At 36.1% G+C, this 15,487-nt stretch overlaps 1 long non-coding RNA gene across 1 annotated transcript; it reads right to left on the reverse strand.

The window, feature by feature from the left end:
* Nucleotides 1-796: 796 nt before the first annotated feature.
* LOC127451734 (uncharacterized) lies at nt 797-15,090 on the reverse strand. Its single transcript, XR_007899135.1, has 4 exons — nt 14,971-15,090; nt 14,792-14,858; nt 2,701-2,947; nt 797-1,590 (listed from the first exon to the last, which is right to left on the reverse strand). It is a non-coding gene; the product is annotated as an uncharacterized LOC127451734 (long non-coding RNA).
* Between the last annotated feature and the right edge of the window lie 397 nt (nt 15,091-15,487).

Raw genomic sequence — 15,487 nt, forward strand, 5'->3', positions numbered from 1 at the left:
TACAGATTAACATCGTTTATGTCAGTTACTGTGAATCAGCATACCTGAATTTTAGTATAAAGAGAAGATCGTTTAAATTATTTGAAAGTTACAAAGCAAGGTAGCTTGCAATTCATCAGCATTAGCAGGCAAGATCAAGTTAGCTAAAATTACACAGATCAATCCGTATGGCACTATATTTCACATGCTTTGCAGTTATGTAAGCTTACCTGTCCAATAAGGAGAATGTCAATTCAGGGTCGGTTTTGATCCCCAAAACCAAACGAAGGTCCCTCCAGGAATCAAATACCCTGCCGATGTTCGCCCACGATCACGTTCCCGCTTAGCCAGATGGGATTCAGTAAATGTTTTTTTTTTTTTTTGGCTTACTCAGAGTTTGTTTAGGAGTCGGTGTTGTGTTTGGAGCCGGCCGTTTGCTGGATTCCATCTCTAAGATAACGTTACCTAGTGTTGCAGACCGTCTGTTGACACTGTTAAATAGCGGAAGCACTGAGGCAAGGCTCTCGGGAGCGCGCGTAAACGTCACATCCTTTGGATTTTCCGGGCAAAAGCGACCCACTCCCTTCACATGAAAATCAGTCTACAGGCTTTAATAGGCAACCTAAGAAGTCCGGGAAGGGCTCATTTTTTAAGTTGCGTTACAAGCCGTTCACACATTGGCAAAAATAAAAGGCGAATATTACATGAAAAATGTTACATATTGCACCTTTAAAATGTTCCAAATAAGCAGCAACTATGTTATTGGTCACTTACGTGCAACACACAACTTGTGCTCTTTAAATGAAGCACAAGATACTCAATTAACATTCATTTTAATAGAGTCTGACATTAGCATGCTGCTAAGCTAACAACTCAATGCTACAGTAGAACATGCAGAACAACACATTGGTGAATATATTTGGTGAAATGGGGAAATTGTAATTATATACAACTATATTCTATATATCATACAGGATTGGAATGACATAAGGGTGAGTAAATAATGACAGAAATTTTCACTATCCCTTTGTATACCGTAAGTGTCAAAATACTTTTTGGAGGCCACTGTAATATAAAAACACATATTAATTTGTCATCCTAAGAACTTACAGACAAACATTCGGATACACATCCCACACATGGCAACCACGCTGGCAATGTTGAGAGCATGGCCACACTCCACACTCACCATTAGAAGCTCCAAAGTTACTTAAAATGTTCCAAATAAGCAGCAACTATGTTATAGGTCACTTAAGCGTGAAACACAACTTGTGCTCTTTAAATGAAGCACAAGATACTCAATTAACACTCATTTTAATAGAGTTTGACATTAGCATGCTGCTAAGCTAACAACTCAATGCTACAGTAGAAAATGCAGAACAATACATTGGTGAATATATTTGGTGAAATGGGGAAATTTTAATTATACACAACTATATTCTAATGATGTTTGTCAAACATGGGCAGCATCTATACATATTTGGAACAGCCTTTGCATTTAGAGACTTTTAAATGTTGCTTAAATAGTAGGCAGCTCGCTAGGTTTAGGTACAAAGCAAATGTCATTGTTTCTTAAATTGGGATAGTCACCACTGGATGTGAGACTCTGTTCTGTAAAAGAAAGAAAAACAAAGAATATAAGACACAAATTTCATTCACTTTCCAATAATCTGAAATACCAGTAAAGCTATAGTTTTTTTTTAACTAAACAAATGGAGCACAGAAGTTCTATGCTTATTTTGTTTACAAATACAGGGCCTGCAATAAGTAATTGGATACTTAAAGCCACACTTCATAAATGTAAAAAATGTTTAGCATAGATTACAAAATATTAAACCAAGTGGCATCTCCATAAAATTAATGATGTTAAACATTCTCAGAACTAACTTCACTTTTCTTAGCAGATTTTTGCAATAACTTGTCCAACTGTCCCAACACAGATAGCACATGTACATCTCCAAGATGCCTTTTTTAGATCTTTTCATCTGGAAAGCATCACAATCTTATTTACATCTGCTAAACATATTTAAAAGATCAGATTTACAAACATTCTAAATCAGAAACATCTCAGACGTCTGATAAATGTCTTATTGGCATCCGAGAGGAAACGTCTTATAGACTTATTACAAATGAGCAAACAACCTACGTCTTCCAGATGTAAACAGACACATCAAATAGACGTCTTTGTGATGTACGTGTGCTATCAGGGTAGGTATTTTTTATTTTTTTTTCAAGTTGATGTATGAAGTCAGTTCCCCTCAAGTTCACACAGGTGTCCAAGCAGAGTTACTGTATGTAGTTTATAAAAAATGAACTATGAACACGTTCCACTAATATTTTACAACCAGAAATCTCCAAATCATTATAAACCTGACTTCTTTTTGTGAAATATTTTGTTTTAAAATAGTGTTTGTGTTGTATTTATTTAAAATAAATGCCACCTGGTTATACTGTATATTTTGTTATCTAATGCAATGACATACAATGACAGCTTAAGTCCCCATTCACTTTCATTGTATGTGAAGCAGCTTCACCATTCTTCAAGATTTCTCCTTTTGTGTTCCACAGAAGTAAGTAAATTCCAGGATTGGAATGACATAAGGGTGAGTAAATAATGACAGAAATTTTCACTATCCCTTTGTATACCGTAAGTGTCAAAATACTTTTTGGAGGCTACTGTAATATACAAACACATATAAATTTGTTATCCTAAGAACTTACAGACAAACATTCGGATACACATCCCACACATGGCAACCACGCTGGCAATGTTGAGAGCCCGACCACACTCCGCACTCATCAAACATCTCTTAGTACTCATGCAGCATCGCATACAGCCACCCTCTCCCTGCTTCTTATCAACCCTGCTCTGCTGAGTGTTGCTTGTGTGCTGCTGGGTAACAACGTCATCATAGTCTGGCGGTGGTTGTTTGTAATCCACCTCCATGGCCAGTCTTCTTGATCAGACCTGAAGGGAGAGAGAAACAATTAAGTCCTGACTCATGGATGAGGAGAATCAATCGATGGTAATTATGCTCCAGTATCTGAGGCCATCCTTTCATTGTCATTAACTGATATGGAAATGGATCGATGCTCTATGAATCACGTAAGGTTTATCTGAAGTTGTTGACACGTACTGCACCCTGGAGTATGTCCAAGTAAAGCAAGAATGTTGTTTTGAACCTTCACTGACAATTTGCAAACACGATGATGCTCACTTATATTTCCGTTTGGCATTCAATGATGACTCAAACAGGTACGACGAGTGACATAGTTGTGAGAGGAATGTGTCAGTACCAAATTCAGAGCCAAAAAGGGGAACACAAACAAAATCATTATAAAAATATTTTGTTTTGGTTCTGAGAATGCCCCTAGAACCTTAAGTTATAAATAGAACATGATTTTGTACCATATCTGGTAAGGTAAATAGTGAAGGATATCAAGATTTTTGAGAAATTTCAGTCAGGTTTTAGAGAAAACCAAAGTACAGAAACTGCCCTTCTTAGAGTGACCAATGACTTTTTGAAGGCAGAGAATGCTGGAGAGTGTTCCATTTTAGTGTTGATTGATTTAACTACAGTGTTTGATACAGCTGATCATTCAGTTTTAATTGATACATTTAAGAGCTGGGTAGGAATATCTGGGGTGGCTTTAGACTGGTTTGTTTCCTACTTGACAAATAGGAAATTTGTTGTGTCTGTTGGAGATGAGATGTCCTTCTATTCAAAAATGAATTGCGGTGCTCTACAAGGATCCCTGCTAGGGCCAATATTGTTTTCACTATATACACTCACTGAGAACTTTATTAGTAACACCTGTCTACCTACATATTCATGCAATTATCTAATCATCCAATTGTGAGGCAGCAGTGTAATGCATAAAATCATGCAGATCACATTAACCTTCAGAATGGGGAAAAAATGTGATCTCGACTGTGGCATGATTGTTGGCGGCAGATGGGCTGGTTTGAGTATTTCTGTAACTGCTGATCTCCTGGGATTTTCACACACAACAGTCTCTAGAGTTTACTCATAATGGTGCCAAAAACAAAAAACATCCAGTGAGCGGCAGTTCTGCAAACGGAAACGGCTTGTTGATGAGAGAGGTCAATGGAGATTAGCCAGACTGGTTCAAGCTGACAGAAAGGCTACGGTCGCTCAGATAACCCCTCTGTTCAATTGTAGTGAGCAGAATAGCATCTCAAAATGCACAACACTTCGAACATTGAGGCAGATGGGCTACAACAGCAGAAGACCATGTCAGGGACTTTATTAGGACCATAGTGTTCCTAATAATGTGCTCAGTGAGTGTATGTTACCGCTTGCTATGCAGATGACCTCCAATTGTATTTGCCGTTGAATCCCAATGATCTGAATAATTTAAATGTTCTTCAAGCATGTATAGCAGATATAAAAAATTGGATGGCATGTAATTATCTTCAGTTAAATACAGATTGTTATAATCGGTCATGATTCTAAAAAAAACAAAAACAGATTCAGTTAGCACTTAGACAGGTGGTCCCAAATATTCAGATGGTTCAAATCTGAATTTTGAATAACACATCAGGAGGTTAGTCCAGTCTTGTTTTTATCAGCTAAGGAACATTTCTGAGGTTAGACATGTCTTGAGTTTCAAGGATACAGAGAAGCTTATACTGTACATGTTTTTGTTTTGTCTCGCCTTGATTATTGTAATGCCCTGTTTTCAGTTTTAAATAAACACACTTTAGCACGGCTACAATCAGTGCAAAATGCTGCAGCTAGACTTTTGACACGAACTAGGTCTTTTAATCTTATTACTCCAGTTTTAGCTTCTTTGCATTGGTTACCAATTCATGTTAGAGTTGATTTTATGATTGTATTAACTACATACACCGATCAGCCACAGCATTAAAACCACCAGCCTTATATTGTGTAGGTCCCCCTCGTACCACCAAAATAGCGCCAACCCGCATCTCAGAACATCATTTTGAGATGCTATTCTTCTCACCACAATTGTACAGAGTGGTTATTTGAGTTATCATAGACTTTGTCAGTTTTAACCAGTCTGGCCATTCTCTGTTGACCTCATCAACAAGGCATTTCCATCTGCAGAACTGCCACTGTTTTTTGTTTTTAGCACCATTCTGAGTAAATTCTAGAGACTGTTGTGTGTGAAAATCCCAGGAGATCAGCAGTTACAGAAATACTCAAACCAGCCCATCTGGCACCAACAATCATGCCACAGTCCAAATCACTGAGATCACATTTTTTCCCCATTCTGATTGTTGATGTGAACATTAACTAAAGCCCATGACCAGTACCTGATTTTATGCTGCACTGCTGCTACACAATTGGCTGATTAGATAATTGCATGGATGACTGTTGGTGCCAGAGAGGCTGGTTTGAGTATTTCTGTAACTGCTGATCTCCTGGGATTTTCACTCACAAATAATTTCTAGAATTTACTCAGAATGGTGCCAAAAAACATCCAGTGAGCGGCAGTTCTGTGGACTAGGGCTGGCGATATGTCTTAAAAAATTATATCTCGATATTTTTCAGCCTATTGACGAAGTTCGATATATATCTTGATAATTATGTATTTTCTCTAAAATGGCTCAAAAGTTGTTGTTTTTTTTTTTATCAGAGGAACCATCATTTCATTCAAACAGCCACTGTTGCCAAGAAGATTCAATATTTTAAAGACATTAAATAAAAATGTATTTAAAAAATAATTCGTTTTTCATTAAACAAGTGAGAATGAAATTAAATCATTTTCATTGAAATGCACTTTACATTTATAATGATACATAGTAGCTTAAAAAACATTATTAGGGGCCAAGCACCGAAGGTGCGTAGGCACCTATTGTTTCTGTTAGTGTTCTTTTTATTATTAGGGGGCCAAGCAGCAAAGTAATTGTACTGTACTTCTATTTTTTTTTTTTCTGCCCTAAAAGTGTCTGGGCGTCAGAGACCGTAAGTCGTGGAGACACCAAACTTGGCAAGATGATCCCAAATCCCCCTCACTACTCAGATGCACAAACACACACCCATCTGACCCTAGGTGGTGCTATAATAAACACTTTTACATTTTGGCTCATATATCTGCAACCGTAAGGGCTAGAATCGAAATGATTATTATTATTTAATAATTATTCCTCTGATTCTTTGAGTCAAGCCCTACAAAATATCTTCGATTTCGTTTCCGTCTATTCGTTTTTCCGCCATTTAGAATTTTTTGAGAAACATACTTTTTCAAACTCCTCCTAGACCTTTAGTCCGATTGGCATGCAATTTGGTATACATTATCTAAACACCCTCCTGAAAAAAAGTTATCAAAATAATATCGATACGTCAAATCATTCCAAAGATATTAATGATAAAACTCCTTCGGTTTAATGTGATTTGAGTAATTGATCAATATCGACTCATCGCAAACTCCAAATGTAACCAAACTTGGTGCACATAGTCATCAGGATGTTTAGAAGATGTCAGCAAAGTTTCGTACAATTTCTCCCCTAGGGGGCACTACAACAAAAAAACTGTCATAACTTTGCAGCCGTTTGAGCGACAAAGTTCAAATTAAATATGCATCTTCTTTGGTTCAAATGCTAAAATATTCTTAAAAAATCAATTCGACATATTAACAAAAATGGCTGCCACTGGCCAATAAAATGGTGGAGGGTTATGGAAATTACTATACACAAGCAGGGTGTCAACTCGAAGCCACATATACAATTTTGTGACAATCAGCCACACGGTGGCAGTATAATTAGCTAATTCGTGCTTTTGCTCGTAACTCCGGAACTGTATAGGCTACAATACAAATTTGTAGCTTCTCTGAATCCACCACTGCCCCACAATGATATGGTCACTTTATTTTCCTTTTTTTTTTTTTTTTTTTTTTTTACAATTTCGATTTATTTGAAAAATCTACTTTTTCTAACGCGTCCTAGGCCTTTTGCCCGATTATCACGAAACTTGGTATATATCATCTACAGACCCTCCTGGCAAAAATCTATCAAAAGAATTTTGATGCATCTAAATATTCCAAAGATATAAGCAAATATGTTTTGGGGCATGACCATAATGACTAATTAGCCTGTATCTTGTGAGCACAATTTTCAAACTTAACAATATTTGCACACATAGACAAGAGAACACTCTGAGGTAACATGCCGAGTTTCATTCATTTTTTATGCTAGGGGGTGCTTAAGAAAATCCTATTTTTGCAACTGTGCTCAAAGCAGGTGAAATGTCACACCAAAACAGCTGTCCACAGCATCCACAGGATCTTTTCTGTCAAGGATCTTTTCTGTCAAATTTGATTATTTTGGTAATCTCGCCATATGTGCTTGGTCCCCGACAATATTTGCTTGCAGCTATATTTATTATTATTATTATTATTATTATTATTATTCTGTATACATTTCCTATGGCAGCACATAGAACTGTTCGCAGGAAAGTTATTACATTTTGCACACAGTTAGAGTACAGTCTGAAGTGCTACCATAGCAAATTTGGAGTCTTTATCTCAAACCCTCTAGCGCCACCAACAGTTCAAGTTTTCACTCATGTTTATGCTAATAACTTTTGAACCGTACATCTTAGAGACAGAATTCTTTCTCTCCCTGATTCCTGAGCTCATGCTGAACCGAAAGCATTCCAGGGTTTAAATTTTGAACAGTTTGAATTTTCAGAAAAACCTACTTTTTCAAACTTGTCCTAGGCCGTACGTCCGATTTGCACGAAAATTGGTGTGCATGATCTGGAGACACTCCAGACAAAAAGTTATAAAATTAATTTTGATAGACCAAAAATTTTTTGAATGGTGCTTCAACAAATTCAACTCAGTATGTGTCATCAGCACGATGCCCTGAAGGTGCTCAACAAGTTTCAGGAAATATAATGAAACATTTAAAAATGCGAATAACTTTTGATAATTTTAGTCTATTGTTATGACACTGGTCTTATTGATTCCTTGGGTCAAGCCAAGTTCAACGATACCACATTTGTCATGGTCAGCCAAACTTCCTGTCAGCCATTTTTAATTTAATTGAAAACCTACATATTTGAACTCCTCCTAGACGGTTGGTCCGATTTTCACCAAATTTGGCTCAGATCATCTTCAGACCATGCCAACAAAAATTTGTTCAAAAATTTTTGAAAGACCAAACCGTTCTCGAATAACTCAAAGAAATTTGATGACGAGCACTCCAAATCAATTGTTAGCCTATATACCCGCAATGCTTTAGTGTATACAGACCAAACTTGGTGTGTGTTATGACAACCATTACCTGAGGGTACTTGAGCAGTTTTGGCATAGCGCCACCTACTGGTTATGAGATGCAAAAAATAAATAGCTATTTTTACTTTATAACTTCTGAACGGTTTGTTCTAAAATCACAAAACTGGACTCTTTAGATCCTGTAGGGCATACCGTGTCAAATGATACCAATTTTGCCTATGTCGGCCATTTTGGGCGTCGGCCATTTAGAATTTTGTTGTAAAATGCTGTATTTTACAAATGCATTGGCATATCATTACAAAACTTGGTATGTGTTATTGGCACAATGCCCTGAAGGTGCTCAACAAGTTTCAGGACAGCGCTAGCTTGTGGTAAAAAAAAAAATATAATAAAATATATAAACATGCTAATAACTTTTGATAATTAATAGCCTAATGTTATGACACTGATCTTGATAGATTCCTTGGGTCAAGCTGTGTTCAATGATACCACATTTGTCATAGTCGGCCAAACTTCCTGTTGGTCATTATTAATTTAATTGAAAACCTACTTTTTCACAGCGATCTAATTTTCACCAAATTCTGCTTAGATCATCTTCAGACCATGCTAATCAAAAGTTTTTGTGAGGTTGCAGTCTAAATTAAATGTAACAACACCAAAAACCCTGTACCACAAAATAATGCATAAAAACACTTCTTTCTTATTATCATTTTCACTCATTCCAATAAATTTACTCAAATTCAGAAAATTACTTATAGCATTGCCATAATTCACTCTTACTCACAAACTGGCATGTTGATTCAGTCAGACAAATCATTCAGGCTGTGCTAACCAAAAGCATTGTTATTCCAACTTGCTCATAAAGACTATTGGTGCCTATGGTACCTACAGTCACTAATGATGCTTTTGGGAAACACAGCCTAAAACAGTTAATAAATGAACATCAGTCATCTATGACTTCAAAATAACAAATGTTTGGTATACTATCCCCTTAACTGGCACTCCCCTTTTTTAGCATTTACCAGAAAATTACATTTTCAACTTTAAATGGTTGTTACTCTTGAATGCTTGGGACTAGAGACCTAATTGTGGTCTCTTTTTAAAGACGTCAAGTGAAATCAGTTGTTAATTTAAAAAAAAGTTATAGAAGTTTATTGAAATGAAAATGCAATGCACTAACATTTTAATTTATTAAAAAATATTTAATATATGTGGTGGCCAAAAAAAAATTATATAAAATTAAAGCTATATATCAAACCAAGTTTGTGTCCCAAATTTCAAGTAAATAAGTTATAAAATGCCAAATTTCTTAGATTTATTGTAGACTGTAGGATATTAGATGCAGAAGAATTGCAGCCATATGACTTAAAACCCAAACTTCTAACCCTGGAATTCCTCAACATCATAAATTAAAAGACTCAAGAAGCCTAGAAGAAGCTCACATCTGGCCAATAAAACTAACAAAAGAGACTTGTCCAGATAGCGCATGACTTGAGAACTTCATGCTTCTGAGGAAATGCCCCCACATTTAATGGTTCTGGCCTGACACTGCTATTAAGGCCATCTCTTCAGAGAGACCCTGGAGTGAAATGGTCACAAGCCATAAAAGACAGAGTGAACAGCTCCCCTTGCGAGATCCTCCTGAATTACAATGAACAAAACAATGCCAATTCTATGACTCTTTATTCTGGACAATAATTAGTCATGAGATCCTCATGAGATCCTCATTATTCTGCAAAAAGCAGCTAAAAAGGAATCCATGAACATTGTATTTCGCTGAGTTAACCCTCTAAAATGTACAGAATGCATTTAAACCCACAATGTACACAATACCTAGCCTTGCTAGATAATTCTGAAAATGACTCTATGACCTGTGATCACTGTTATAACTGACAAATTAATGATTAGAGCCTTTTAAAATATGTGTTGTGATTTGTAATCACTTATAACTGACAAATCAATTATAATAATCTTTAATCTTATATTATTTATCTCATTGTACTAAGAATGGTAACTATTTAAGGCTTAAACTGATAATATACCCCTACAATCAGGTTTCTCATAATGCGTAATGTATTATCCATGTTGTAAAAACAATGAATTAACCAGTATGATAGGTAATCAGTGATTTTCATGTTTTGTTACTTACACATGTAATATTCATGAAAGTATGTCATATTTAGTATGTAATTACTTGCTTGTTTAAGTAGAGAATGTTGATGACAACGAATGTCATGTCTCTTGCACCGTTTTCAAGATATAAAAGTTAATGATTAAACATGCAATATTTTGAGTGGGAATTTGCAAGAATCCTCCACACAAAGGATCATAAATCAACTTTGAAAAGGACAGACCAGTCGACCATGTGACTCTGAAAAGCGATCATTTCAGAGTCCAAGACATACTTGGGTGTGACATAGCGTGGAGCAGACTCAGGCATGGGAGGTTTGGAAGCCGGGTTCAGGGTAGGGAGAGGAGGATCCTCTGAAACGAGAGTTTCTAGTGTTAAACTCACGTATTCCTCCCAAGTGTAGCCTCCTGTCTCCGGCAAATCCCTCCACCTCTGAGCTAAGAGTCCGATTCGATACAGGGATTTCAGGTGGGAATCAGCAAATCCCGTGTATCTAGCAACGGTGCTAAAAAGGTGCGAGTACTCCTTAATGGGTAAACCCACCCGGCTCAACTGGACAAAGTTGCTAGATCCATTTCAGTTTGGCCAGTTGTTCTGTAATGTTTAAAGAAGGTTACAAGAGCAGGATCTAGGAGCAGCTTAACTTTAATAAAGAAATACAAAACAGGATAAACGCTGGAACAGGGCAAGACTGGGAACCAGGAAGCAAAAACAAACGTATAGAAACCGGAGAGAAACAACAACTGACAAAGGTAAAACAGACATCAGGGCAATATATACACAGGGATAAACGAAGTAAATGAAACACAGGTGAGAACAAAAGGGAACAGCTGGTAGTGATCAGGGCAGTGAATTATGGGAAATGTAGTGCAAGGGAGACTAGAGACAGATGACAGAGGCAAAACACAGGGCAAAACAACAGTGAATCATGACACTTGTAGCTTTCAAATTACATAAGGTTTGTCAAGATTAAAGTCGGATATGTAGGTAATGTAGTCCAATAAACATAAAAATAAAAAATAATTTTTTTTTAAAAAAGCTAAAAAAGCAGAAAAACATCTCATATATGGGACGTACCAGTTAACGGGCTATACTAGCTCTTCAGTATACTTACTGTCTGATTGTTCATATGACAACTAAAGAAGAAAACATTTGCAACATTTTGTAACGAATTTATTTAAATTTCAATTTATTGTTTTTAAATGTTTTATCAACTTTATTATGAAATGAAAAAAAAAAGAGTTCACATCTATCTGAGTGTGTATTTTGATAAAATAATTGAAATATGATGAGATGTATCATGCTGCATCAAGACTAATATTGTAATCAAATCATAATGATGTTTCTAAAAATGTTTAGTCTATTGTCATTGAAAGACCTTGGCTGATACCAAGATCAATGTATATTACATTACAAGTGATTCTAATCATTGGTTTTCGAGCATTTTGCCTAAAATCTTCGCAAAAATGCTGTTTTCACAAATTTTTGCCATTCCTGTGCTTAGCCCCGATAACTGCTGCTTGCAGCTATATTTTAAAATAGTAATTATTTTAAATATCCTTCAAATGTTTTTACAAATACAAACTGTTACAAAAGTTATATATTTCCATCCTGATTACTTCAACTTCACAAGGAGCTTTTAATTTGACAGGAAAGGCAATGTGTTTTTGACAGTTTACAATGTTCCACATTTCCTGAAACATTGTAATCGTTTCCTTTTCTGTTATATGATGGCACTTTTGTAGATTTGTATAATATCTTGTTGCGGTTACCAATGTTTGGAATTTCACGAATGCTTGAACCTGCATTACTTTGATTTCACAATGCACGTGAACTGATCTGAGAGCGCCACCATGCGTGTGCTCACAGTTCAGCGTGTCACTGGTTTGTTCTGAATCACACACAGACCTGTTTATCTGTCTTTAAATCACAGCCTTTTGTGGAATAATAACCACATATGACCAACTCACCATTTTGATGTTATTTTGTTTAATTGTGCAGCGCTGAAGAATCGTGAAATTAGTCTACTGATGCTCTTCATGAAACTTAATGGCCAAATTAAAGCACATTAAAATCATCGTGATATTCACGATATTGGTAAATTTTACATCGTCAGCAAAATTATTTCGATTATATCATTAATATTCGATATATCGCCCAGCTCTATTGTGCTCGAGAATGCCTTGTTGATGAGAGAGGTCAACAGAGAATGGCCAGACTGGTTCAAACTGACAAAATCTACATTAACTCAGATAACTACTCTGTACAATTGTGGTGAGAAGAACAGCATCTCAGATTGGCGCTGTTTTGATGGCACGAAGGGGACCTTCACAATATTAGGCAGGTGGTTTTAATGTTGTGGCTGAATGTATAAGACATTACATGAGTTGGCACCAGAATATTTAGCAGAACTTTTAAGACCTAATGAAACTGTTAGACCTCTTAGATCTTCTTGTCATGAACTGTTGGGTTTTCCAAGATGGAGATACAAAACTAAAGGCGATAGAGGGTTTGTAGTGAAGGCCCCACGATTATGGAACAGCCTGCCATAGGATATTAGATCTGCTGAATCTGTCTATTTTAAAGTCTCTTTTAAAAAATAATTTGTATAGACTTTAATTACTTAGTGAATGTGTTGTGTATTACTGTGTGTGTTTTTACAGCAAAAAAAAAAAACAAATAAAAAAAACAACAAATAATAAATAAATAAAAAAAAAAAAATAATATATATATATATATATATATATTCAGTAGCATTTTAACATTCTTTTTCTGTAAAAAAAAAAAATAAAAATAAAATAAAATAAAAAATCCCCTGATATAGACAGTTTTTCTTCGTTTGTTATTTTTTGATATGGGCCTGAAATTCACATGGGAAATCGACATGCTGCTTTCGAATATTCATGTACCCTGAAATTAACCCCATTTTGCCAATTTACTGACAAGCGACATCCCCCATCAGATTAAAATGTGTTCACCTTTCCCTGATGAGCAACTGATCAGTCTCTGAGACACAGGATTAAGTCCCATGAAAACCAGGAAGCAATCACGTTCACTGCACGACGTGGGTTTGGGTCCCACATAAACCATTAAGTAATCACTTTCATATACAGTAAACAATGTTGAGCGTGATTTGGAGGTTGCATTTTTACTCTAAAATTGCTTTTTTACTCCACTGATGGTTAGGTTTAGGGTTGGGGTTCGGTTAGAGAGTAGGGTTAATAAAATACGTATTCCTGTTGACTGTATTACATAATTTACAACTAAAAATTGTTTTTTTGCACCACGCTGTGGACATTTCACCTCAACAACACTTCCCACTTCAACATAATCACACATGAGTTTACGAGAGTTCCAGTACCCTAAAAATCGGCCACATTATGTCGACTCACCAACAAGCTCCATTTCCTATCAGACATTTTTTCATTGGCTCAAGAGTGTTTACTTTCACTACAGGCGTGACCGGAATCGTGTTGCATCTGCAGTGTGAAGACCCGGGTTATGATCCAAGGATGAAACCAGGAAGTAATAATTGCATAATCTGTAACGAGCGTGATTCTGAGGTTGCATTTTTCCCTAAACATAACCTAAATAGTTAGGTTAAGGTTTGGAGTTTGGGTTGGGGAGTACAGTTTATAAAATATGCATTGCTCTTCACTGAATTACATCCTGAACAGCTGAAAATGCTAAATTGCTTTTGGAGCCCCTTTGTGGACATTGCACCTGGAAAATTTAGCTCACATGTGCCCATATGCCACACAACACTTAATGCTTAGGCCACTGGGTGAAGTATTTTGAATTTCGGAAAGCACAGACCGATTTTATCTAAAGAAAAGTCAACCTACTGTGTTTCTGATTTCACTGTGAGATCAGTCTGTTTGCATTTCGAAAAGAACAGACCAATTTCAGTAGCAGAACTTTAAAATTCCTTTTGCCGAATTCACAGTGAGATTAGTCTGGACATGTAGCAGCTTAAAACTTCTTTTTGCCAAAATTAGTAGAAACTGGAGGACATTTTCTACAGTTTTTGTTTTTTACTATACCAAAGTTGGAAAGTTGTTTTGAACCTTGACAACTGCCTTGAACACTGACAATTACCTACAAACATGACAGCGCTCGCCAATTTTTACATTTGGCATTTGGTGATGACTTAAACAGGTACAACAACTGACATATTTGTGAGAGAAATGTGTTTGTATTAAGCTGAGCACTAACATCATGGGTGAAACCAACAGAATCATTAAAATAAATAAAAGAGACCAACATCTTGGAACCTCTTTCCACAAAATAGGTAAAATATTTCATAACAATTGCAAGGACACTTTTATTACACCTAACTTTTCACACCAAAAATTAAGTTCCAATCAAATAGTTTACCCAAGGACAAAGATGCAGTGATGGATATGTTTTAAATAACTTCAATTACGAGAAACGTGCCATTTCGATTCAATGTACCTTTTCAAAGTACCTTCAGACTTTCAGAATTTTTCTTCAATCTTCTTTTCTTCAGTACCTCACAGTTCTTTTTTCATGAAATAGAATAAGAAGAAATTAAAATCCTCAATCACAACGCTGACACACTCACAAAAAAGCACAGTACACACAAAATACGTCAGTCAGACAGTCTTGTTTACCTTTTTTGTATGTGGTTGTCCTCTTTTCACCTTTTAAAAATAATTTTAAAAAGTCCTTTTCAGTAAGTGAATTCAAATGAACCCAAGTGCTCTTTCTTGTGTTGTTTGGGCTGGTCTGCCACATGCCTGGGCGTACTCTTATATACAAGTGCCATACCTCTGTGACGGTGAGTTCTAAAGGGTGTGCAATTCAAGTTTTTCCTGCCTGTCCTCTGAGAAAATGGGCAGTAATTTTGTAGCATGTCAATGAAACCTGTTTTTTGCATAAGTGCACAAGTGCTTTCATGTTGATTGATCATCTAGACAAATTTCCACAGACGGCACTTTTATAGTACATAGAATGAGTTGTATTTGGTGTTACAATGTATTAAATATGCAATACAAATGCAAACAAATAGTACAATCCAATACATACACAATGCATCATGGACTGTATTTCAGAGGTAGTACATTTTCAACAAATACACTGTAGAACAATCATTTCCTTGATATTTTCTCAGTCTCTTGGTAAACAGAG

Source organism: Myxocyprinus asiaticus, chromosome 14, assembly GCF_019703515.2.
Source record: "Myxocyprinus asiaticus isolate MX2 ecotype Aquarium Trade chromosome 14, UBuf_Myxa_2, whole genome shotgun sequence".
In the NCBI taxonomy this organism is placed as follows: domain Eukaryota; kingdom Metazoa; phylum Chordata; class Actinopteri; order Cypriniformes; family Catostomidae; genus Myxocyprinus; species Myxocyprinus asiaticus.